Here is a 26310-nt window from a genome sequence, read left to right as displayed (position 1 = left end):
GTGTATGTGGACAACATCAGGATACAGGTCGCATGTTAACGCCAAGTGTAAACGCAGCCTATGTCTGCAGATTTTGCCCTTCAACAGGCCGATTTGTGTTTCGTGGACGATGCGCATACAACAATGCATGCGCAAGGTTAATGTTGAGAAAGAGGAGTCTACTAGGTCTTGAGTTTTCAAACCTGTCCTGGAGAACCTCCAGCTCTGCACAGTTTGTATGTCTCCCCTATCTTACACACCCAACTCAGGTCTTGCAGTCTCTACTAATGAGTTGACTCAACTGATAAGTTGAATCAGGTGTGTTAGATGAGGAATACATACTGGGGGTCTTCCAGGACAGGTTTTAAAACCCACGACTAGGTGTGATGTACTGCGTGCGCAGTAGTCAAAGAGAGTGTGTTTTTGTTCTAAACTTTGCATGCAATGGCAGATCCACTACTTAGTGAATGTCTTGTAAATGACATAACTCAGAGCTGCCCACTGACATCTGGTAGAGTAAAAAAAGCAACTGTGCATGTGTCAAAAACGTCCATCCGCGGTGGTGTGCGAGATGGAGTGAAACACGGAAAATAAAGTATACCTGGGCCTTTAGTGCCGTCGAAGTCATGCAGTGTGACGACTCCTACAAGATTTCAATAGGAAAATTGGGATCATAATCAAGGCTATGATGTGAATCGTATAGTCAAAGATCCTTGATGTCGCACAGTGAACAAGCAACAATCTTAAAAGACTATAAATGTTTAAATATTTGTATAGCATTTGTCTGCAGTCCCTTTCCAGAAACTGCCAAATTTGCTCTAGTATTGCCCCCAGTGTTCAGCGTTGCTTTTGCTAGGTCTCTATAATGTGATGCACAGCAGTTTTCACCATATTTAGTTGTTAGTCTAGTTGCAGCTCGCTACATTCAAGACCAGGTCAACTAAGTGCCCTTCAAGCTAATAACTGATCTTGGTGAAAGCTAGTGGTTAAAGATCATGGCTGGTAACTAAAAGTTTGTGTCCAACCTACAGAGTGACTGTACTTGGTTACATGGATAAAAGTATCAGCTGAAAAACAAATTAAAATGTTCGTTTTGACACAACTCCCCAGATTTTTCACACTTAGCATGTATTATACCACCCTTTGAGCATGCTTGTGGGAAAATACATCCCCTCAGGGTTCAGAAATGGGACTACTGGGTGAAATGGGCAATCTATTCCCCACTTGGCCAGTGGCCTTCCTGACTCTGAAACTCAAAAATGACAGCTTAGTTATGGCTTTCCTCAGGGCATAGCTCAGTCTACCGTAACACTTAGGCCCAGTCCCAAATGGCACCCTAAACACTAGCGGTCTTCCTACGAGTCCGCACTTTCGTGACGTGACGTAGCGCCGCTTTGACTGTTCGCAGAAGTCTGCTGCGAAGCTTGCTCGAGTGCGGGCTCAGCAAAAGTGCGCATCGAGGGTGAATATCGACCCTTCTCAATTTTGAGGAACACTGAACTTACTTAAGCTGGACAATGACACTATTTTCTTCTAGATCTGTACAGCCGAAACAAACTTTGTTGCATTATTTTCCTGTCATCACTGTAAAGCTGCTTTGAAACAATCTGTATTGGAAAAAGTGCTATATAAATAAAGGTGACTTGTCTTGAAACCTGAAATGACAAATGGGACACCCTACGATCTTGTGGACTTCACAATTACGCGCACGCGGCGGCCATTTTAAGTCCACAAGACCGTAAGTGCATATAAAGTGTGCCTTTTGGGACAGGGCCTTAGTTTAATCCCTATACCTCCAACACCATCCATAACTCACTATCATCTGTTTATACACACTATAACAGACCTTTGATAATAATGCACAGGAAATAAGTCACATGACACACACACTTATCCTTCTTTGAAGAAATGGCCCAGATGTTGATAAAACTGCAGAAATGTGTAGACTGCGACTCCAAATGTATTGATAGCTTTTTGCCACACGTGAGCCTTGCTGGACTTATCTACATCTTTTTTTTTTCTTTTATCTTTTACACACCATACACACATGCACGCTGCTAGTGATCTGGCATGAGTCATGCGGCACACATGGTCAAATCATCATTCTCTTAAAAGTCAGTGGCGTTAGAGGGAAAAATGTCACAATTCACCTCAATCACAGTTTATAACCGCATAAATCAACCACTAGTTTTTGTGTCTACATCCGTCTGTTTCAGAAAGACATTCCATAACTCCAGCTCTCATATCAGTTAGCAGTGCTGGGGAATGTTACTTTAAAAAATGACTACCTAAAAAATAACTAATTGTGTTACTTAGTTACATTTTACTGAAAGTAATGTTACATGTTTCTTTTGCATTACTTTTTCTAATCTTGGCTAGGCTTGCTTGTTTGTTTTTAATAAAAAAAACAACAACAACCATTTTGGTAAATGTGAAGGCCCTTTGACACTAAAAGTGAAATGAATAAGTCTCAGGCTGAAGGAAATGGAAATTCACTCCTGTACAGTAGATGGCACAGCTCAAAACAAACCTTTCAGCTGTTCTATATCGCAGAAGACAGCTTACATCAGCAATAAAAAAAGAAAGAAACGCATATGTGATGTTTATCAAAAGTCATTTTTAGCTTATTAGTATGATTGAATTGTCATCGAAGGTCAGCAGCTAAGACATTGGTTAATAAAGTGAGATTAAATGCATAAAGCATATTTGTGTAATTTAACATTTAATTATTGCAGGTTTGCGTAATATTCTCAGTTTGCATTTGACTGTTTTGTTCATTTTGAGGAATACTGAATCTTTTGTGCAAGCGATGTAAATGCCTGCTCACATTTAGTCTAGGACTACAATAAGCATCATGTTCACACACAACGCCTCTGCACTTACTCCCCATTTCTCTCAACATGGGGACAGGAGAGCTGTCGGTCAATAAATGGGAAAACTAAGTAACTTGTGTTACTTATTTGAAAAAGTATCTCAGATATTTGGCTGTAAATTTAAATCTGTTACTTTACTAGTGAAAAAAAAAGTAATCTGATTACATAACTGCATTACTACCCCCAACACTGTCAGTTAGCATATTATTATGTTCAAAAAGGCAGATCCAAGCAAAATCAAGGCAATTAATTTGAAGACCTGGGGTCAGTTGCATGAACATAGCCATTATGTTAAAGGTGCATTGCGCAACATTTCATGTTAAAAATACCCGTTTTTCTAACCCTTAAACAATTGCCTGATGGGCTGAATGAGCCCTTCTCTGATCACTGCGATTGCCTCTATAATCCTGTACAGTAAAATAAATAAGAGGGATTCGGGCCGGAACGTGAGACTGGGCGTGACGTCATGCGCGTTCACGCTCACCTGGCTATGTCTGGCAGGTTTGTGTATTCACCGCCATTCTCCGTATTAGCAAAGACAACTCGAGCGACAAAACTAAACTAGTCAACTTTCGACAAAAGTAGAAGATGGATTCAAAGAGACCGGCTTATAGTTCATAAACCCCAACGCAAACTCCACACAAGACAAAAACAGTAAGGCAGTTTCGCTTGTCGCCAGAGGGGGGCATAGTTCTGCAAAAACTCAGAGAGGTAAGCAATGCACCTTTAAAGCTACAATATGTATTTTCTTCACTGCTAACCTCTTACACAAAGGTGTAGGTTGATGACGCATAAGCGGAATTATGGAACTTGCTGTCATGCTGATGGATCTAATAATGTTTATGGATGAGTGAATACATTGATGTTTTTACATGTTTTTAACATGACTGTGGTATGAAGCAGGGCGCGATTGCTAATAAGAGACAGATATCAGCGCCACACGTGAGTTATATAAAGGAAATAAGGACATTTCATTCTACCGAACTACCCGCAAGTGCTGAATTACTACTCACACAGGTCAGTTTATTAGACGAATGAAACTTGTGATGTAACTCAGCGCTGTTTCACTTGGTCTAACTTTACACTATCACACTAAACTGTATTTGAGTGTGTTGAAAGTTATAATGTTATTCTATGTGTTAGTTTGTTGGCTGTATGAGACTAGCAGTAAGCTAGATCAACATCAGAATAACATACTGATCATATTCTAACATTTCATCATGGTAAATGGACTGCATTTATATAGCGCTTTCACAGACCCAATGGCCACCAAAGCGCTTTACATTTTGCCTCACATTCACCCATTCACTCACCGACGGCGGTGTCACCCATGCAAGGCGCCATCCAGCTCGTCGGGAGCAGCTGGGGTTAGGTGTCTTGCCACTTGGTCAGGAACCGGGGATTGAACTACCAACCTTCCGGTTAGTAGACAACCTACATGAACCACTGAGCCACTGCCAAAAATCTTACATATTGTACCTTTTAAGACAGTGGCTTAAGAACTGAAGAAGAAATTTGACCAATCTACTTTTTTATGTCTACCTGACTGACATAAAGTTATGTCCAGTCTTAAAAAATTGTAGGGCCCAAGCCTTGAAAGGGCGAAGGCCCTATTGTTTTCCTTAGGATTATTATTTATTTATTATTTATTTTTATTTTATTTTTTTACGACTATTCGGGCACTTTTGGGGCCCTTAACGTGCTCGAAAACTCTTGAAACTTTGCACACAGGTCAGAGCCCACAGCCATCAGGGCCGGGCTGAAGCTGGTACCCGGGCATGGCAGGGGGGCTCAACAGCACCCCCTTGAACGGGGTCCATAGGGTCCATAGTTTTATCTACAGTAACAAAACTCGATATGTATATTGTACTCTTCGACCCGGACAACTTTTTAATTTACCGTAATTAGCTACGACCAAAAGGAAGTCAGATATTTTGAATATGGTGAGCCTCTCTCTCTCTCTCTCTCTGAGCCAATATGGCAAGCCGTTTTAACATTTAATCATTTTAACCTACTAGTCTCTATTTTCATGCTTCTAGTACTTATTTTTTAGATACTAGTATCTATTCCATTAAGTACTAGTACTTATTCATTAGCGACTAGTGCTTATTCTTTAGTACTAGTGCCTATTCTTTAGATACTAGTGCTTATTCTTTAGATATTTTTTTGAATACGTATTACTAGCTAATGAATAAGTACTGGTATCTATTTAATAGGTACTAGTATCTAATGACTTAGTACTAGTATTTATTGAATAAATACTAGTATCTATTAATAGGTACTAGTATCTAAAAGGTCATTTTCTCTCTCTCTCTCTCTCTCTCTGAGCCAATATGGCAAGCCATTTTAACATTTAATCATTTTAACCTACTAGTCTCTATTTTCATGCTACTAGTACTTATTTTTTAGATACTAGTATCTATTCCATTAAGTACTAGTACTTATTCATTAGCGACTAGTGCTTATTCTGTTTAGAATATTCAAAGTGCTTATTCAATTTTTATGCTTATTTATATTTTCAGAGCAGAATAATCCGATTTTTCTGCTTATTCAATATTGCATCTAAAATGTAAGTGACTTGACGTGTGTGTGTGTGTGTGTGTTTAAAGTTAAAGGCCTTGTCTTTTTGGATATATATCTTTTTTTTATTTAAAAAAATGTGCATACAACCCATATATTTTAAATGTATTGTTTGCTTTAAATTAAATTAAGATTGTATGTTTGGTAATTGAACCTAAATACATTTTAAATTAATGTGCTATATTTCAGATCAATATATTTGTTTTCCTTCATTTTAATCAACACCAACTTTATTCTCATCTGAATTATAAATTACTTATTTCTGTATAAAATAAAAAATCCCGAATAATCTAGACCAACCAGAGCGCACTATTTCTACAACATCATCAGTGCTGAAGCGGAACTACCAGAGCCGTTCGGCAGATAGCGAGCAGATATTTTGTGTCACGTCGTGCACAATAACCCTAAAGGCACCAGGGTGCCTTTTTTATATATATATATATATATATAAATATAGCTGCGATGAAGGGCCAAAGCCGGCGGCACCGCCACCCCGGTGCCTTTAGGTAACTAAAGGCACCGGGGTAGCGGTGCCACCGGCTTGGGCCCGTAATCGCTGCTCGCAGCTATATTTATTATTATTATTATTATTTTACTACCTTTTGGGCACTTTTGGGGGCCTTAACGTGCTCAAAAACTCTTGAAACTTTGCACACGGGTCAGAACCCGGGGCCATCAGGGCCGGGCTGAAGCTGGTACCCGGGCGTGGCAGGGGGGCTCGACAGCGCCCCCTGGAACGCGGTCCGAAAACTTCGTCCATAAATCAAACACGCTTGCATGGAATAATATGAAACTCGGTACACTTATAGATCTCATCGGTTCATATATACTTCATGCTCTTACTTTTTACCCCAGCCTAACAGGAAGTCGGCTATTTAGGGTTGTTTGGAAAACCCATGCTCAGGAATTCGAAATACTCCTCCTAGAGAATTCAAACACATGGCACGAAACTCGGTCAGCATGAAGTCAAGACACTGAGGATGAAAAATTGCCAGGGGATTTTTGATATCTCGAACGGTTTGGCCGTGGCAAGGAAACGAATTTATGGCGAGAAACAAGAAACAGGAAGTGTGTTATAACTTCTGCATACATTGACTGATCTAAGATAATGTTGCCATGGCAACGCATCAAACTTTAATATTCTTTTTTGATGCTTTTGAGACTCTTAGCATGCTTGAAATTGCATGAAACTCGACAGACACATCTCATTTATTAGCTAGTAGACACGTGCAAAGTTTCAGAAACGGCCGTGGTGAGGGGCTCAGTAGCGCCACCTTTAGTCAAAAATGGGGTATTCGTTTTACCTACAGTAACAAAAAGCGGTATGTATATTCGTCTCCTCGAGCCGGACAACTTTCTAATTGACAGTCATTAGCTCCGAACGACACAAAGTCAGATATTTTGGTTTGAATGTGATTTTCAGGAGAATTTTCTCCCTCCCTCTCCCTCTGTCTCTGTGTGTGGGGGGTTTGGGAAATTTGACTATTATTTTAATGGTGTTCAAGGTTTCAGGGGCTTTTGGAGCCCTTAACGTGCTTGAAAACTCTTGAAACTTTGCACACAGGTCAGAGCCCACGGCCATCAGGGCCGGACTGAAGCTGGTACCCGGGCGTGGCAGGGGGGGCTCAACAGCGCCCCCTTGAACGGGGTCCCCAAAACTTGGTCCATAGATCAAACACGCTTGCATGAATTAATATGAAACTCAGTACACATATAGATCTCATCGGGCCGAACAACTTACCCTCGGTCAAGTTTTATGGTGAGCCTCTCTCTGTCTCTCTCTGAGCCAATATGGCAAGCCGTTTTAACATTTAATCATTTTAACCTACTAGTCTCTATTTTCATGCTACTAGTACTTATTTTTTAGATACTAGTATCTATTCCATTAACCTGTTAAGCTTCACCAGAGCGTGGGCGCTCTGAAGCGTTTTTTTTTTTTAAAGGGATACTCCACCGGTTTTTCATATTAAACTATGTTATTCCCTTAACTAAGACGAGTTGATACATACCTCTCTCGTCTCAGTGCGTGCACTATATCGCTCTGTATTGCCACAAAACTATGTTAGCACTTAGCTTAGCCCAGTGCATTAAATATGGGCCAAAAAGAGAAGTGACCAAACACTTCCTCGTTTTCTCTATTTAAACACAGTTACTCGAGTAGTGTAACTCGACCTAGGCTGGTGACACAAAATAAAACGTTGCGCTTTTCTAAGCGTTTAAAATTGATGACTATATTGTATGGCGGAATACCATAACAAGTGCTTTTGAGCACTTCGACTTGGCGCAATAATATCTTCACTCGTGAAAAGTCCTCTTACCGGCTCCCGCTTCCTCTCCCCCTCCCTCTCATTTCCGTCAATACAACCAACGTGACTTTTACTACCTGTGCTATTAGCAAACTGCAGATCATTTGCAATGGCGGACTTTGTAGATGATTATGACTTCTTTGTAGCAGACCCAGAGCCATATCTGTTTGAACCCGAGTACACGGAGGAGGAATTAGCTCTTATGAGACGAGAGAGGTATGTATATTTTGGTTTGAATGTGATTTTCAGGAGAATTTTCTCCCTCCCTCTCCCTCTGTCTCTGTGTGTGGGGGGTTTGGGAAATTTGACTATTATTTTAATGGTGTTCAAGGTTTCAGGGGCTTTTGGGGCCCTTAACGTGCTTGAAAACTCTTGAAACTTTGCACACAGGTCAGAGCCCACGGCCATCAGGGCCGGACTGAAGCTGGTACCCGGGCGTGGCAGGGGGGGCTCAACAGCGCCCCCTTGAACGGGGTCCCCAAAACTTGGTCCATAGATCAAACACGCTTGCATGAATTAATATGAAACTCAGTACACATATAGATCTCATCGGGCCGAACAACTTACCCTCGGTCAAGTTTTATGGTGAGCCTCTCTCTGTCTCTCTCTGAGCCAATATGGCAAGCCGTTTTAACATTTAATCATTTTAACCTACTAGTCTCTATTTTCATGCTACTAGTACTTATTTTTTAGATACTAGTATCTATTCCATTAACCTGTTAAGCTTCACCAGAGCGTGGGCGCTCTGAAGCGTTTTTTTTTTTTAAAGGGATACTCCACCGGTTTTTCATATTAAACTATGTTATTCCCTTAACTAAGACGAGTTGATACATACCTCTCTCGTCTCAGTGCGTGCACTATATCGCTCTGTATTGCCACAAAACTATGTTAGCACTTAGCTTAGCCCAGTGCATTAAATATGGGCCAAAAAGAGAAGTGACCAAACACTTCCTCGTTTTCTCTATTTAAACACAGTTACTCGAGTAGTGTAACTCGACCTAGGCTGGTGACACAAAATAAAACGTTGCGCTTTTCTAAGCGTTTAAAATTGATGACTATATTGTATGGCGGAATACCATAACAAGTGCTTTTGAGCACTTCGACTTGGCGCAATAATATCTTCACTCGTGAAAAGTCCTCTTACCGGCTCCCGCTTCCTCTCCCCCTCCCTCTCATTTCCGTCAATACAACCAACGTGACTTTTACTACCTGTGCTATTAGCAAACTGCAGATCATTTGCAATGGCGGACTTTGTAGATGATTATGACTTCTTTGTAGCAGACCCAGAGCCATATCTGTTTGAACCCGAGTACACGGAGGAGGAATTAGCTCTTATGAGACGAGAGAGGTATGTATCAACTCATCTTAGTTAAGGGAATAGCATAGTTTAATATGAAAAACCGGTGGAGTATCCCTTTAAATAGTTCAAAGTTACTATCATAATTAATGTTATTAACTTGACAAACTTTACATCATTAAAAAGATATAAGACTCAAGTTTCAGTATTTGACCACTATTGTATTCTGAGAAACTTATAGTGACAGTTATGTCTTAATTTGTGTCAGGAGTTATGAAATTAAAAAATGAGCCGTTACCTTTAATATGAATTATGAGCGTCAGCTGCTCTCATTCAGAAAAAAACTCCCGTGCGATCGTCATGACAGCGCTTGACAAAACAACGTCCCTCAGGGCTTTTAGCTCAAACATGTGCAGATTTGGAGAAATATTGATAGATTCTCATAGGTTTACATCAGATTTCTATAGACAGGAATAATGTTTATTGAATTTATACCCAAATGCGTCGATGTAATCATTATGAGCGCTGTATACTCTGATGTACTGTGTTTTCAATTCATACTGGCAGTCTGAGGGCGCTGTTTGTTCAGTAAAGTCCATATATGGAACACACGAAGAAGTGCATAACCATGTGACATTCAGGAAGTCCTGCCACAAAAACAAAGCTTCCAGAGATCGCTGTAAAGTGCAGATAAAGATGTTTTGAAGACAATAAACATGATTGCAATGATATTTGAGTTACCTGTGTTCTTCAAGCCATGCCAGGTATTTCATAATAATAGATTATATTTATAATGTAATGCTAATCGATATAGATTTCATCATCGTGCAGAACACTATAAATAATACATTTTCTGTCAGATTTTTTTTTAACTGAAGCCAAATCAGATCACAGAAGATTATTTAAAACACTCGACTTGCGTTATAAAGTAAGTTTGGAGAACAGACATGGTTTTAATCTCATAAATGGTCGTGTATTGATGGTGTGCTAAGCTAACATGCTAGCTAGCCCAGGTGCACCTGCTATACCAGCAGTTATTGTTTTATGATTTTTTTCTAAATAGGAATGCTTACTGAAATGTTTCAGTGCATTTGATACCAGTTTCAAATATTTAGTGAGAACTTTGATAAAAGAAATTAGGGTTTGAAACCCTATGAATAGCCTGTGAATAGCCAGTCGTTAGTAGCTATAATGCAGACAAAAGAAATGCATATTTAGAGCCATAACTAGTCTGGAGAGGTGTAAATGCGTGCAGGGGAGACTGAGACTGAATGTTGCTCGTTTTGCACCACAAAACAATAGCTAGACAATAGACTGAATAGATGACTAAACATCAGTTTGCATTGAAGATACTAAATCAGTCTAATCAAAATAAAGTAATTTGACATGATCTTGAAAAACATTTAACTAAATACAGAGTTTTAGACTTATCATTTTTAGATTTTAAATATAAAATGGTCACACATATGGCTTTAGCTGCAGTGCATTTCTAGATTGCTCCAGGGCCAACCTCAATTTTATTTTCATGAAGATGTTTCATAAAAATACATTTCTAATAACTTTACAAAACTTTGAAGCTATTTAAAAAAAAAAATTCATTATGACAATAATTAATTCTACATTTACAATAAACTACCAGGTGTAAGCTTTCAAATGAGATCATACTTGTGCTTTTAGTGCAAAGGGTTCATGAACTGTATCTTTTTCAGTTTGGGAATGCCATTTCTGGGGATTTTTCAAAAGTGGGCTTGCAGCTTAACAGGTTAATTACTAGTACTTATTCATTAGCGACTAGTGCTTATTCTTTAGTACTAGTGCCTATTCTTTAGATACTAGTGCTTATTCTTTAGATATTCTTTTGAATACGTATTAGTAGCTAACGAATAAGTACTGGTATCTATTTAATAGATACTAGTATCTAATGACTTAGTACTAGTATTTATTGAATAAATACTAGTATCTATTAATAGGTACTAGTATCTAAAAGGTCATTTTCTCTTTCTCTCTCTCTGAGCCAATATGGCAAGCCGTTTTAACATTTAATCATTTTAACCTACTAGTCTCTATTTTCATGCTACTAGTACTTATTTTTTAGATACTAGTATCTATTCCATTAAGTACTAGTACTTATTCATTAGCGACTAGTGCTTATTCAATTTTTATGCTTATTTATATTTTCAGAGCAGAAAATCCGATTTTTCTGCTTATTCAATATTGCATCTAAAATGTAAGTGACTTGACGTGTGTGTGTGTGAGAGAGATTGTGTCTGTTACAGTGACAAGAGTTTAACCCTTTAAGGCCTTGTCTTTTTGGATATATATCTTTTTTTTATTAATTTTTTTTTGCATACAACCCATATATTTTAAATGTATTGTTTGCTTTAAATTAAATGAAGATTGTATGTTTGGTAATTGAACCTAAATAAATTTTAAATTAATGTGCTATATTTCAGATCAATATATTTGTTTTCCTTCATTTTAATCAACACTAACTTTATTCTCATCTGAATTATAAAGAATTTATTTCTGTATAAAATAAAAAATCCCGAATAATCCAGACCAACCAGAGAGCACTATTTCTACAACATCATCAGTGCTGAAGCGAAACTACCAGAGCCGTTCGGCAGATAGCGAGCAGATATTTTGTGTCACGTCGTGCACAATAACCCTAAAGGCACCAGGGTGGCGGTACCACCGGCTTTATATATATATATATATAAATATAGCTGCGAGCAGCGATGAAGGGCCAAAGCCGGCGGCACCGCCACCCTGGTGCCTTTAGGTAACTACCGGGGTTGCGGTGCCACCGGCTTGGGCCCGTAATCGCTGCTCGCAGCTATATTTAGGGCCCAAGCCTTGAAAAGGCGAAGGCCCTATTGTTTTCCTAAGGATTATTATTATTATTATTATTAGGGCCCAAGCCCAAAGGGCGAAGGCCCTATTGTTTTCCTTAGGATTATTTATTATTCTTCTTATTATTTTTCTGCTACCTTTTGGACACTTTTGGAGGCCTTAACATGCTCAAAAACTCCTGAAACTTTGCACACATGTCAGAACCCGCGGCCATCAGGGCCGGGCTGAAGATGGTACCCGGGCGTGGCAGGGGGGCTCGACAGCGCCCCCTGGAACGGGGTCCGAAAACATGGTCCATAAATCAAACACGCTTGCATGTAATAATATGAAACTCGGTACACATGTAGATCTCCTCGTTTCATATATACTTCACACTCTTACTTTTTACCCCAGCCCAACAGGAAGTCGGCTATTTAGGGTTGTTGGTAAAACACACGCAATGGAATGTGAAATACTCCTCCTAGAGAATTCAAACAAACGGCACGAAACTCGGTCAGCATGAAGTCAAGACATTGAGGATGAAAGTTTGCGAGGGGATTTTTGATATCTCGAACGGTTTGGCCGTGGCGAGGAAACAAAATTATGGCGAGAAACGTGAAACAGGAAGTGTGTCATAACTACTGCATACATTAACTGATCTTGATGAAACTTCAACAGTGTGTTCGTTGTAAGAGGCCGATCACATGGATGTGACTATTGTGAGTCAAAATTATAGCGCCACCAACTGGCAGCAGGAAGTGTGTCACTTCCTAAATGCTTTGAAATCACCCTCTTATTTTTACCCGATTTGCTTCAAACTTTATGTGTATAATGTAAACACACGCCAGATGTAGACCTGTGAAAGGATTATTGATATCTTAGATACTGTTGCCGTGGCAACACATCAAACTTTAATATTCTTGTTTGATGCTTTTGAGACTCTTAACATACTTGAAATTGCATGAAACCCGACAGACACATCACATTTATTAGACAGTAGACATGTGCAGAGTTTCAGAAACGGGCGTGGTGAGGGGCTCAGTAGCGCCACCTTTTGTCAAAAGTGGGGGGATTGATTTTATCTACAGTAATAAAAATCGGTATGTGTATTGTTCTCCTCCAGCCAGACAACTTTCTAATTTACACTCAATAGCTCCAACCAACAGGAAGTCAGATATTTTGGTTTGAAAATTGTCATTTTATGTCTCTCTCTCTCTGAGCCTACGTCTATGTGTGTGTGTGTGTGTCTGTGAGTGTGGGGAGGGGGAGGGGGGCTAGATTAACCATTTGACTGCTGTGTGGTTTGGCCTGCATTAAAAAAGAAAAAAAAATGTCTTACGCCTTGTATTTTTTAAATAAGTTGTATTAATAAGTAAAGGCATATAACCAGTTGAATTGTAGTGCATTGAAAATAGTTTTATATAATTAGTTTATTAATTAAATTAACTTGGTCAGAAAATTTGGTCCATAAATCAAACACACTTGCATGTAATATTATGAAACTCTGTACACATATAGATCTCATCGGGCCAAACAACTTTAAGCCAGCCCAACAGGAAGTGGGCTATTTTGGTCTTAATGTGGATGTTTTGCAAAACCAGGCTCTACATTTTTACCCACTCCTCTTAAGTGGTTTATTTTATTCCCACCAAACTTTTTCAACATGATGAAAATACATTAAAGAAGCATAAATGTGAATATCTATTGAATATCTCTAATTGTTTTGCTATGGCGAGGGATTAAAGTCATGTAAAAAAAAATAAACACTAAAAGCCTCATATCTTCTAAAAATTTAATTATACACCATTTATTTCTAGATAAAATTATACAAATATCAGAACTAAACCCATTTTATTCTTGTTTTCAATTTAAGAATAATGTACAAGTTTAAAAACAGCCAGGATGCACTATTCAGTTAAAAAATAAATATATCAAATAATACATAGGGCTATACTGCCCTCTTGTGTTCAAAATCAGGTAGGCCTGTTGTATTTAAATATAGGTAGCTGCTATGTGACTCCGAGAATTTTTTCTCACCGGTTATTTGACGTGTAACACCGGGGGCTTTTATATCGCTAACTTAAAAGTGAAAGTAAAGTAAGGACATTTATAGTGGTGGCGCTCACAGTGCGCTCGAATGAATTTCTATGGAAGTAGAAATGAAAAAACGTTCGCTCTGTTTTGCTCGCTCGTCGCCATGGACGCGCACCGTAATGAATGCCACTGCAGCCGCATACTTTTTAGTGTCACTTTAAAATTAGTGCAATATCGGGGGCCAATTGCTTGAATTGTGAGTTCAATAGTCTATTATTTTTCACGGAAAACACAACAACAAAAGAGTACAATGATAGATTCGCTTAAATAGGCGCTTTTACATAAAATAGCCTATTCCGTCATCATCTTTTCAGTCAGCTCTTCACTCTCGTGATTAATGAAATTTGACTCCTGTTGCTGATATTTGCTGCAACTTTCGTTCTGCTCACAATTTAGTAAGCAAACACGCTTCAAATGTGTTTTTATTTTATTTTTGTGTGTATATATGTATGTATATATATATATATAGCTTATGTTTCAAATATGAGTTAATTAACAATCGTTTGAAAGAATGATACTTTTAAACATATCACTAAGCCGTCATTAGGTGTCGCCAGGCGACCGTCTTAATGAGCGAGTCATTGATTCATTTGTTCGAACGATTCGTTCGAACGGCTGAGTCATTCATGAATGAGACAGATTATGGATTGGTCATTGAATCTTTGAGTCAACCGATTCGTTCAAAATGCTGAATCATTCAGTAATGAGAAAACACGTTGCTGTGAGATGCTCGATTGTTCTGCTGTGATCTTTGTTTAACTAGTTTCACTGCTGAAACAGAAAAAAGTCAATATTGCATATAAAATGTAAGTGATTTGACTTGTGTGTGTGTCTGTGTGTGTGTGTGTGTGTGTGTGTGTGTGTGTGTGTGTGTGTGTGTGTGTGTGTGTGTGTGTGTGTGTGTGTATGATTGTGTCTGTTACTTTTTGGATATATATCTTTTTATATAAAAAAAAATAGGCATACAACCCATATATTTTAAATGTATTGTTTGCTTTAAATTACATTAAGATTTGTATGTTTGGTAATTGAACCTGAATGAATTTTAAATGAATGTGCTATATTTCAGAGTTTTCCTTAAAATTTGACCTAACACTACCTTTATTCTCATCTGAATGATAGATTATTTATTTCTGTATAAAATAAAAAAGAGATTTTGGTTGGGTGACAGTTGTAGTTTACAGTTTGACAAAAGCACAATGTTGTGTTTTATTGCGATTGTTCACAAATATAAGTAAACACTTATGAGATAGATGTTTATGGATTGATTGGTCATTGAATCTTTGAGTCAACCGATTCGTTCAAAATGCTGAATCATTCAGTAATGAGAACGCGTTGCTGTGAGATGCGCGATGGTTCTGCTGTGATCTTTGTTTAACTATTTTCGCTGCTGAAACAGAAAAAAAGTCAATATTGCATCTAAAATGTAAGTGATTTGACTTGTGTGTGTGTGTGTGTGATTGTGTGTGTGATTGTGTCTGTTACAGTGATAAGAGTTTAACCCTTGTTAAACTTTAGACCTTGTCTTTTTGGATATATATCTTTTTATATTAAAAAATAGTCATACAACCCATATATTTTAAATGTATTGTTTGCTTTAAATTACATTAAGATTGTATGTTTGGTAATCGAACCTAAATGAATTTTACATGAATGTGCTATATTTCAGATCATATATTTGTTTTCCTTAAAATTTGAACTAACACTAACTTTATTCTCATCTGAATGATAGATTATTTATTTCTGTATAAAATAAAAACACCTTTGATTTTTCTTTTTTAATCAATGTAGAATGTGTAACTGAAAAAATAAACAGATTAGGGCTCTGTTTGATGACAAGAAATGAAAACCAATGCGATATGATGAATGTCCAAAAGATGGCTCCCACAGACTGTTTTTAAATAGGATTGTTTGATATTTTTTGCTTTTAAACTGTGTGTGTGTGTGTGTGTGTAAGAGATTTTGGTTGGGTGACAGTTGTAGTTTACAGTTTGAGAAGAGTTTATAGTTTGACAAAAGCACAATGTTGTGTTTTATTGCGAGTGTACACAAATATAAGTAAACACTTTGCAGTTTGAATAATGTCCTGTATGAACAAAAGGACGGAGTATGTCTTTATGTCTACATTGTTCAATTACGCCACACACACACACACACACACACAAACACTATTTTTCTAATCAGATCAGGCAAGTAATATTCTGTCTTGTCTCTTAAAAAAACAATATATATATATTTATGTATATATATATATATATATATATATATATATATATATATATATATATATATATATATATATATGTGTGTGTGTGTGTGTATATATATATATATAAATATAGCTGCGAGCAGCGTGAAAGGGCCAAAGCCGGCGGCACCGCCACCCCGGTTATAGCGCCACCAACTGGCAGCAGGAAGTCTGTCACTTTCAAAAAGCTTTGAAATCACCTGATTGCTTCAAACTTCACTACTATGATGTAAACACACGGCAGATGTAGACCTGGATGTAGACCTGACCTTTCAGAAGGTTGCTCTCGCATACTTTGTGGTTGACATGTGCCCTCAATGCACACTTTTGCAGAGCCCACACTGATACAAGCTCTACAGCACACTTCTTTTCGACAGTCAAAGCAGGGTTACGTTTTTGCACGTCGTGCACAATAACCCTAAAGGCACCAGGGTGGCGGTGCCACCGGCTTTATATATATATATATATATATATATATATATATATATATAAATATAGCTGCGAGCAGCGATGAAGGGCCAAAGCCGGTGGTACCGCCACCCCGGTGCCTTTAGGTAACTAAAGGCACCGGGGTTGCGGTGCCACCGGCTTGGGCCCGTAATCGCTGCTCGCAGCTATATTTATTATTATTATTATTATTCTAACGACTATCCGGGCACTTTTGGGGCTGTTAACGTGCACGAAAACTCTTGAAACTTTGCACACAGGTCAGAACCCGTGGCCATCAGGGCCGGGCTGAAGCTGGTACCTGGGCGTGGCAGGGGGGCTTGACAGCGCCCCCTGGAACGGGGTCCAAAAACTTGGTCCATAAATCAAACACGCTTGCATGTAATAATATGAAACTCGGTACACATATAGATCTCATCGGTTTATATATCCTTTGTACTTTTACTTTTTACCCCAGCCCAACAGGAAGTCGGCTATTATGGTTTGTTTGGAAGCGTATGCCCCTGGAATTCGATATACTCCTCCTAGAGAATTCAAGCAATCGCAACGAAACTCGGTCAGCATGATGTCAAGACATTGAGGATGAAAAATTGCCAGGGGATTTCTGATATCTCGAACGGTTTGGTCGTGAAGAGGAAACGAATTTATGGCGAATAATGGAAACAGGAAGTGTGTTATAACTTCTGCATACATTAACTGATCTTGATGAAACTTCAGCAGTGTGTTCGCTGTAAGAGGCCGATCACATGGATGTGACTATTGTGAGTCAAAGTTATAGCGCCACCAACTGGCAGCAGGAAGTGTGTCACTTTCAAAATGCTTTGAAATCACCCTCTTATTTTTACCCGATTTGCTTCAAACTTGATGTGTATAATGTAGACACTCGCCAGATGTAGACCTGTGAAAGGATTATTGATATCTTAGATACTGTTGCCATGGCAATGCATCAAACTTTAATATTCTTTTTGGATGCTTTTGAGACTCTTAGCATGCCTGAAATTGCTTAAAATTGCATGAAACTCGACAGACAGATCACATTTATTAGCCAGTAGACATGTGCAAAGTTTCAGAAACGGGCGTGGTGCAGGGGCTCAGTAGCGCCACCTTTTGTGACAAAAGTGTGTGTGTGGGGGGGGGGGGTTAGTTTCATCTACAGTTACAAAACTTTTTCAACTTGATGAAAATACATTAAAGATGCTAAATTGTGAACGGATATTGAATATCTCAAACGGTTTTGCTATGGCGAGGGATTATGTCAAAAAAAGAATCAGGAAATGTCTCATATCTTTCTAAAATGTAATTATACACCATTTATTTTTCTATAAAATTATACTAATATTAGAACTAAACCCATTGTATTCCTTTTTTTCAATTTAAGATTTATTTTTAAGTTTAAAAACAGCCAGAATGGTTGTTTAGCCAAAAAAATAAAAAAATAAAAATCATTCATAGTGCTTTACTGCCCTCTTGTGTTCAAAATCAGGTAGGCCAATTGTATTAAATTATAGGGATGCTACTATGGGAATATTTTCCCACCGTGACTCCGCTGGGGGCTTTAAAATCGCTAACTTGAAAGCGAAAGTAACGGACGTCTCCACAAGACGTGCAGCTGTGAGCATTTTCGTTTCATTTTAAAAGAAGCCCCATTTCGGGGGCGGATTTCTTGAATGTATTTTACAAAATCACAATGTTGTGTTTGATTGCGAGTATCCAAAAATAAGTAAACACTTTGCAGTTTGAATGATCTTCTTGAATAAAATGACGGAGTAGCCAATGTTTCCACTGTTCGATCGCGGACGTCCACACGGACATTGATAATGGTGGCGCGTGCAGAGCGCTCGAGGGAATTCCTATGGAAGTAGGAATGAACTAAAAAACGTTCACTCTGTTCTGCTCGCTCATCGTCGTGGACGCGCAGCGTTATGAATGCCTGTGTGATGCAGCATAACACAGCAGAGAGAGACGCTCACTCTCAACTCGTGATTAACGAAATTTGACTCCGGTTGCTGATCTTTGCTGCAACTTTCGTTCAGCTCACAATTTAGTAAGCAAACCCGTTCAGGTTTTAATTGTAGTGACTAAATGATTTTATTAAACACACACACACACACAAACACACACATCAAATTGACGGTGGGGGGCAATGGTATATTTAAATCTGCAAATTGTAATATATGCAGGGCACCCCGGTCCAGTCTTATTAAATGTATGCTTCATCTTTCATTTTTAATTTGTAAATTTGATCAATAAATTCAATTATTTAGAATGATAAGACACTATATGGCTTTTACCCTAGGTAGGGCTGATCAAATTAAATCGTTTACACTGAAAAATAACAATGCATTAAATAATGTTATGAGATTGTTTTAAATATAAGTCAATTAAAAATCGTTGGGAAGAATGATACTTTTAAACATAACACTAAACCGTCATTAGGTGTCGCCAGGCGACCGTCTTAATGAGCGAGTCATTGATTCATTCGTTCAAACAATTCGTTCGAACGGCTGAGTCATTCATGAATGAGACATGTTTATGGATTGGTCATTGAATCTTTGAGTCAACCGATTCGTTCAAAATGCTGAATCATTCAGTAATGAGAACGCGTTGCTGTGAGATGCTCGATGGTTCTGCTGTGATCTTTGTTTAACTATTTTCGCTGCTGAAACAGAAAAAAGTCAATATTGCATCTAAAATGTAAGTGATTTGACTTGTGTGTGTGTGTGTGTGTGTGTGATTGTGTCTGTTACAGTGATTGTTTAACCCTTGTTAAAGTTTAGGCCTTGTCTTTTTGGATATATATCTTTTTATATAAAAAAATAGGCATACAACCCATATATTTTAAATGTATTGTTTGCTTTAAATTACATTAAGATTTGTATGTTTGGTAATTGAACCTGAATGAATTTTAAATGAATGTGCTATATATCAGATCATATATTTGTTTTCCTTAAAATTTAAACTAACACTAACTTTATTCTCATCTGAATGATAGATTATTTATTTCTGTATATAATAAAAACACATTTGATTTTTCTTTTTTAATCAATGTAGAATGTGTAACTGAAAAAATAAACAGATTAGGGCTCTGTTCGAGAACAAGAAATGAAAACCAATGCAATATGATGAATGTCCAAAAGATTTTTTTTGCTTTTAAACTACGTGTGTGTGTGTGTGTGTAAGAGACTTTGGTTGGGTGACATTTGTAGTTTACAGTTTGACAAAAGCACAATGTTGTGTTTTATTGCGATTGTACACAAATATAAGTAAACAGTTTGCAGTTTGAATAATGTCCTGTATGAACAAAAGGACGGAGTATGTTTTTATGTCTACATTGTTCAAACACGTCTCACACACACACACACACACACACACACACACACACACACACACACACACACACACAAACAATTTTTCTAATCAGATCAGGCAAGTAATATTCTGTCTTGGCACACTTCATATAACTTTCAATCTTGTGTACTTATTTCATGTGTCCATTAAGTCCATGAGACCGTAGGGTGTCTCATTTTTCATTTTAGGATTCAGAAGTTTGCTCACGCATATGATATGTGCCCTCAATGCACACTTTTGCAGAGCCCACACCAATGCAAGCTCTACAGCACACATCTTCTCAACAGTCAAAGCGGGGTTAAGTTATTACCCGTCATGCACAGTAACCCTTAAGGCACCAGGGTGGCGGTGCCACCGGCTTGTTTATATATATATATATATATATATATATATATATATATATATATATATAAATATAGCTGCGAGCAGCGATGAAGGGCCAAAGCCGGCGGCACCGCCACTCCGGTGCCTTTAGGTAACTAAAGGCACCGGGGTTGCGGTGCCACCGGCTTGGGCCCGTAATCGCTGCTCGCAGCTATATTTATTATTATTATTATTATTCTAACGACTATTCGGGCACTTTTGGGGCTCTTAACGTGCACGAAAACTCTTGAAACTTTGCACACAGGTCAGAACCCGCGGCCATCAGGGTCGGGCTGAAGATGGTACCCGGGCATGGCAGGGGGGCTCGACAGCGCCCCCTGGAACGGGGTCCGAAAACTTGGTCCATAAATCAAACACGCTTGCATGTAATAATATGAAACTCGGTACACATATAGATCTCATCGGTTCATATATCCTTTGTACTTTTACTTTTTACCCCAGCCCAACAGGAAGTCGGCTATTATGGTTTGTTTGGAAGCGTATGCCCCTGGAATTCGATATACTCCTCCTAGAGAATTCAACTAATCGCAACGAAACTCGGTCAGCATGATGTCAAGACACTGAGGATGAAAAATTGCCAGGGGATTTTTGATATCTCGAACGGTTTGGCCGTGGCGAGGAAACGAATTTATGGCGAATAATGGAAACAGGAAGTGTGTTATAACTTCTGCATACATTAACTGATCTTGATGAAACTTCAGCAGTGTGTTCACTGTAAGAGGCCGATCACATGGATGTGACTATTGTGAGTCAAAGTTATAGCGCCACCAACTGGCAGCAGGAAGCGTGTCACTTTCTAAATGCATTTGACAAAAGTGGGGGGGGGTTAGTTTTATCTACAGTAACAAAACTCGATATGTATATTGTACTCTTCGAGCCGGACAACTTTCTAATTTACCGTAATTAGCTCGGATCAACAGGAATTTAGATATTTTTGTCTGAATGTGGATTTTTGGCTAAATCAGCCTCTGATTTTTTACCCACTCCTCTTAAGTGGTTTATTTAATTCCCACCAAACTTTTTCAACATGATGAAAATACATTAAAGAAGCTAAATTGTGAATGGCTATTGAATATCTCAAATTGTTTTGCTATGGCGAGGGATTAAAGTCATGTCAAAAAAGTAAACACTAAAAGCCTCATATCTTCTAAAAAATTAATTATACACCATTTATTTCTAGATAAAATTATACAAATATCAGAACTAAACCCATTTTATTCTTGTTTTCAATTTAAGAATAATGTACAAGTTTAAAAACAGCCAGAATGTGCTATTCAGTTAAAAAATAAATACATCAATATAAAGGGCTATACTGCCCTCTTGTGTCCAAAATGATATCAACTCAGTACATAAAACTTTTTATCAGGTATGGCTATTGTAATTAAATATAAATATATTAGGTTTGTGGCTGTGAGGATCTTTTCCCACCGATTAATCGATGTTAGACACCAGCGAAGCCTTTTAAATCGCTAATATAAAAGGGAAAGTAAAGTAAGGACGTCCGCACGGACATTTATAGTGGTGGCGCTCGGAGTGCGCTCGAATGAATTTCTATGGAAGTAGAAATGAAAAAATGTTCGCTCTGTTCTGCTCGCTCGTCGCCATGGACGCGCACAGTTATGAATGCCAGTGCAGCCGCATACTTTTTAGTGTCACTTTAAAATTAGCGCCATATCGGGGGCCGATTGCTTCCGGTTTTCAGGGAAAACACAACAACAAATGAGTAAATGACAGATTCGCTTAAATAGGCGCTTTTACACAAAATATTCCGTCATCATTTTTTTCAGTCAGCTCTTCACTCTCATGATTAATGAATTTTGACTCCTGTTGCTGATCTTTGCTGCAACTTTCGTTTTGCTCACAATTTAGTAAGCAAACACGTTCAAGTTTTAATTGTAGTGACTAAATGATTTTATTATACACACACACACATCAAATTGACGGTGTGGGGCCATGGTATATTTAAATCTGCATATTGTAATATCTGCAGGGCACCCCTAGTCTAGTCTTATTAAATGTATGCTTCATCTTTCATTTTTATTTGTAAATTTGATCAATAAATTCAATTATTTAGAATAATAAGACACTATATGGCTGTTACTCTAGGTAGGGGTGATCAAATTAAATCGTTTACACTGAAAAATAACAATGCATTAAATAATGTTATGAGATTGTTTTAAATATGAGTTAATTAACAATCGTTGGAAAGAATGATACTTTTAAACAACACTAAACCGTTATTAGGGGTTGCCAGGCGACCGTCTTAATGAGCGAGTCATTGATTCATTCGTTCAAACGATTCGTCATTCATGAATGAGACAGGAGCTGCGTCCCAATGTGCATACTATCCATCCTAAATAGTATGTGACATTAGTAATTTTCAATACTATTTAGGGCATAGTATGCACATTGGGACGCAGCTAGGTTGTTTATGGATTTGTCATTGAATCTTTGAGTCAACCGATTCGTTCAAAATGCTGAATCATTGTGTCTGTTACAGTGACAAGAGTTTAACCCTTGTTCAAGTTTAAGGCCTTGTCTTTTTGGATATATATATATATTTTTTTTTATTACAAAATATGCATACGACCCATATATTTTAAATGTATTGTCTGCTTTAAATTAAATTAAGATTGTATGTTTGGTAATTTAACCTGAATGAATTTAAAATGAATGTGCTATATTTCAGATCAATATATTTGTTTTCCTTAAAATTTGAACTAACACTAACTTTATTCTCATCTGAATTATAAATAATTTATTCCTGTATAAAATAAAAACACATTTGATTTTTCTTTTTTAATCAATGTAGAATGTGTAATTGAAAAATAAACAGATTAGGGCTCTGAGGACAAGAAATGAAAACCAATGCAATATGGTGAATGTCCAAAAGATGGCACCGACGGACTGTTTTTAAATGAGGTTGGATAAATATTTTTTGCTTTTAAACAGTGTGTGTGTGTGGGTGAGATTTTGGTTGGGGGACAGTTGTAGGTTACAGTTTGACAAGAGTTTATAGTTTGACAAAAGCACTTTGTTGTGTTTTATTGCGAGTGTACACAAATATAAGTAAACACTTTGCAGTTTGAATGATGTCCTCTATGAACAAAATGACAGAGTATGTTTTTATGTGTAACAGTTCAATTGCACCCGCACCTCACCCACACACACACATACACACGCACACACACAAACAATATTGGAACGTGAGTGAAGTACAAAGCCTATAATAAAGAATAGTTTAGCATCCAAATACATCGCAAATGTTGAAACAGTTTGATTCTAATGAGAGAGTTACGTGAGCCCAACACCACTTACTTTCACTTTCGCTTTAAATTATTTCGGTTATTTCTTGTTTATAGTTTTTTTTTTAATTCTTGTTCTGTTCTGAATATCATTAAATTTAAAGGATTGCTTGTGGAATATTTAGAGTGTATCATCAAATCAGAATAATTCTCTCGGTTTAGTGATTCCCTAGCATTTTTTTATTTTTTTCATTGTTCTAATCAGGCAAGGCAAATAATATATATTATATATATATATATATATATATATATATATATATATATATATATATATATATATATATATATATATATATATATATATATATATATATATAAATATAGCTGCGAGCAGCGATGAAGGGCCAAAGCCGGCGGCACCGCCACCCCGGGGTTGCGGTGCCACTGGCTTGGGCCCGTAATCGCTGCTCGCAGCTATATTATTTTTATTATTTTTTTTAGCAGTTTATGCAACCGTCCCCAGACTTCACACTTAAGTTACAGCCAGAATCAGAAATTCAGATACTGGTATAAAATAATCATCAATCCCTGGAAGAATTGTATCTTTGCAAGTTATTTTGCAGTATTTATTATGTAAACATAAACTATTAAACATAAATGTGATAAGTATATTTAGGTTTTTTCCTCAAGGCAAAGGTGGTTTGGTAATCTTTATTCTTTTTGTGTATTCGCTTTGTTTAATCTTTCACTGCCATCCCTGAAACTTGCACTGCAAACAGTTTGACTGAAAGTCTTTCCTACAGTATTATAAATGCACAAGCTGCTCAAGCCTCTTGTGGTGAGGAGAGGAATTACATGCAGGATTATTGCTGTATTAAAGGAAGTACAGACATAAGATGTGATTCCACTTGAAGCCTTATTTGTGAAGAACAAGTTTATATTGTAAAGCTTAGTTAAACTTTTCCTTTAATTCTCTCCATGTTTTCTCACCATTCTCGGGTTTTGTTCTTCTCTATTCAAATTTCACTGCATGTGTCACAACTATAAACAGAACATTGACAAATCTTTCAGATAATAAAACAGAACATACATCATAATTATATCTCTCCCTTCATATTGGCTCTGAATTCATGTCTCTCTTTTGTTCCAAAAAGTTATACGACTTGATTTAATTTTCATTTCCATGACAGCGATGCAAACAAACAGTTGCGTGTATTTAGGATGAAAAGAGCGTTTTGCAAGGCACAGCCACAGCACTGACACATCACGGTAGCAGAACATTAGCTTTCATTTCAACACCAGACTTAAATTTACATACCGGTAACTCAATTTGGACAATCCCAGAAGTTTAAACGTTCACTTCAAAATAGCCCAGTAATGCATGCACACAGAAATAATTGGGAAAAGGAGCGTCTAAGAGGGTTTTTTTATTCCGTTTGCCATGAATGCTTCCATTGATTGTGTCTTTTCAAGGCAAACATAATTTCTCCTATGAAAATTTCAATATGAATAAAAAAGGTTTTGGATATGCTAAAAATATAGTCTCAAAACTGTCATGCTGTGCCTCAGAGTGGAGGAGTGTGAGCACACTGGCCTGGTTTGGCTCACACTCCCATTAGGGCGTGTATATGTGTGTGTGTTGTGGCATCGGAGCTGGGATTGTAGGCAGACTTCATGCCCAACCCCACTTATAATTACAGACGGCATGCAGCTCTCCTAAAAAGAGTGATTTTCTTGACTGCCATGGATAACATTCGCTTTGGCAACAGTGGAAAGCAAGAGACAGATGACAAGAGGGAGAGGGAAAACTTAGTTGACTCATAAGTAATGCAAAATATCCTCTTTTTTGCACCGGTGCTGCATGAAAGAGGACATTGGCAGATGCACAAATGTGTATGCGCTCCGAGCTGTGCCTTTCCATAAACCGACAGTCCGTTTGATGTCCCGTTTCCTACAGCAAGCCTTAATTAAAATGGGTTCAACAACACTGATCAAAAAGTGCGTCTACCCCCTTTACTGTGCTCCCTTCGACTGGATCTGTCATAGCCTTCTCTCTCACTGTACTGGCAGTTGGTTGTGGTTGAAGGTTTGCTTTGGCAGATCACTGGCCTTCTCTTGGCTGGGACAAACTTTGCGTCCTGCTACTGGCTAGGAGGGAGAGGGAAGTGGCGGGGAGGGAAGAGGGGAGAGGTGGAGGCGTGGTCTCCAGCTGGTAATGAAGACTTCTCTTTTCATCCTCAGAACGTAGAATTGGAGTGCCGGGACTGGGGGCTGCGCTGCTCCATTGCACTTTCTCTCTCTCCTTTTCTCTCTCCTATCTCTCTCTCTCCCTGTCCTCTGGGTCTAAACGTCCAGCACAGGAACTGCAGCGGCAGATATGAACCTCTCACTTTCCCAGACTTCACAAGCATGTAGGTAAGAGTTGCTCCTGTCATTGTAATGCCAATGTTAATGTTATTATTGAAAGTAGCCATTTGTCTGTCTGGCTGTCTGTCTGGCTGTCTGTCTGGTTGTCTGTCAGCATGGGGGGTCTGTGTCCATACACACTGACACATACTAACACACACACACACACACACACACACACTGACTCAAAATATGCACTTTTAGGCAGCCTTTTAAACAAATTTTCCTACAAAACCATTTTATGTCAAGATCTATAAAAATAGGAGCAATA

General features: G+C 38.0%; 1 protein-coding gene across 1 annotated transcript in view; it reads left to right on the top strand.

The window, feature by feature from the left end:
• The window catches only part of LOC130085980 (uncharacterized), a 150153-nt gene that overhangs the window by 30445 nt on the left and 93398 nt on the right, over positions 1-26310 (top strand). Inside the window, exon 2 of the mRNA XM_056252057.1 lies at positions 25875-26048. The gene's annotated coding sequence lies outside the window, so the exon portion shown is untranslated. The remainder of the gene's footprint in view (positions 1-25874; positions 26049-26310) is intronic.

Source organism: Rhinichthys klamathensis, unplaced genomic scaffold, assembly GCF_029890125.1.
Source record: "Rhinichthys klamathensis goyatoka isolate OS25496 unplaced genomic scaffold, OSU_Roscu_1.1 h1tg000092l_1, whole genome shotgun sequence".
NCBI classification, from domain to species: Eukaryota; Metazoa; Chordata; class Actinopteri; order Cypriniformes; family Leuciscidae; genus Rhinichthys; species Rhinichthys klamathensis.
This window is presented reverse-complemented; position numbering and strand designations above follow the sequence as displayed.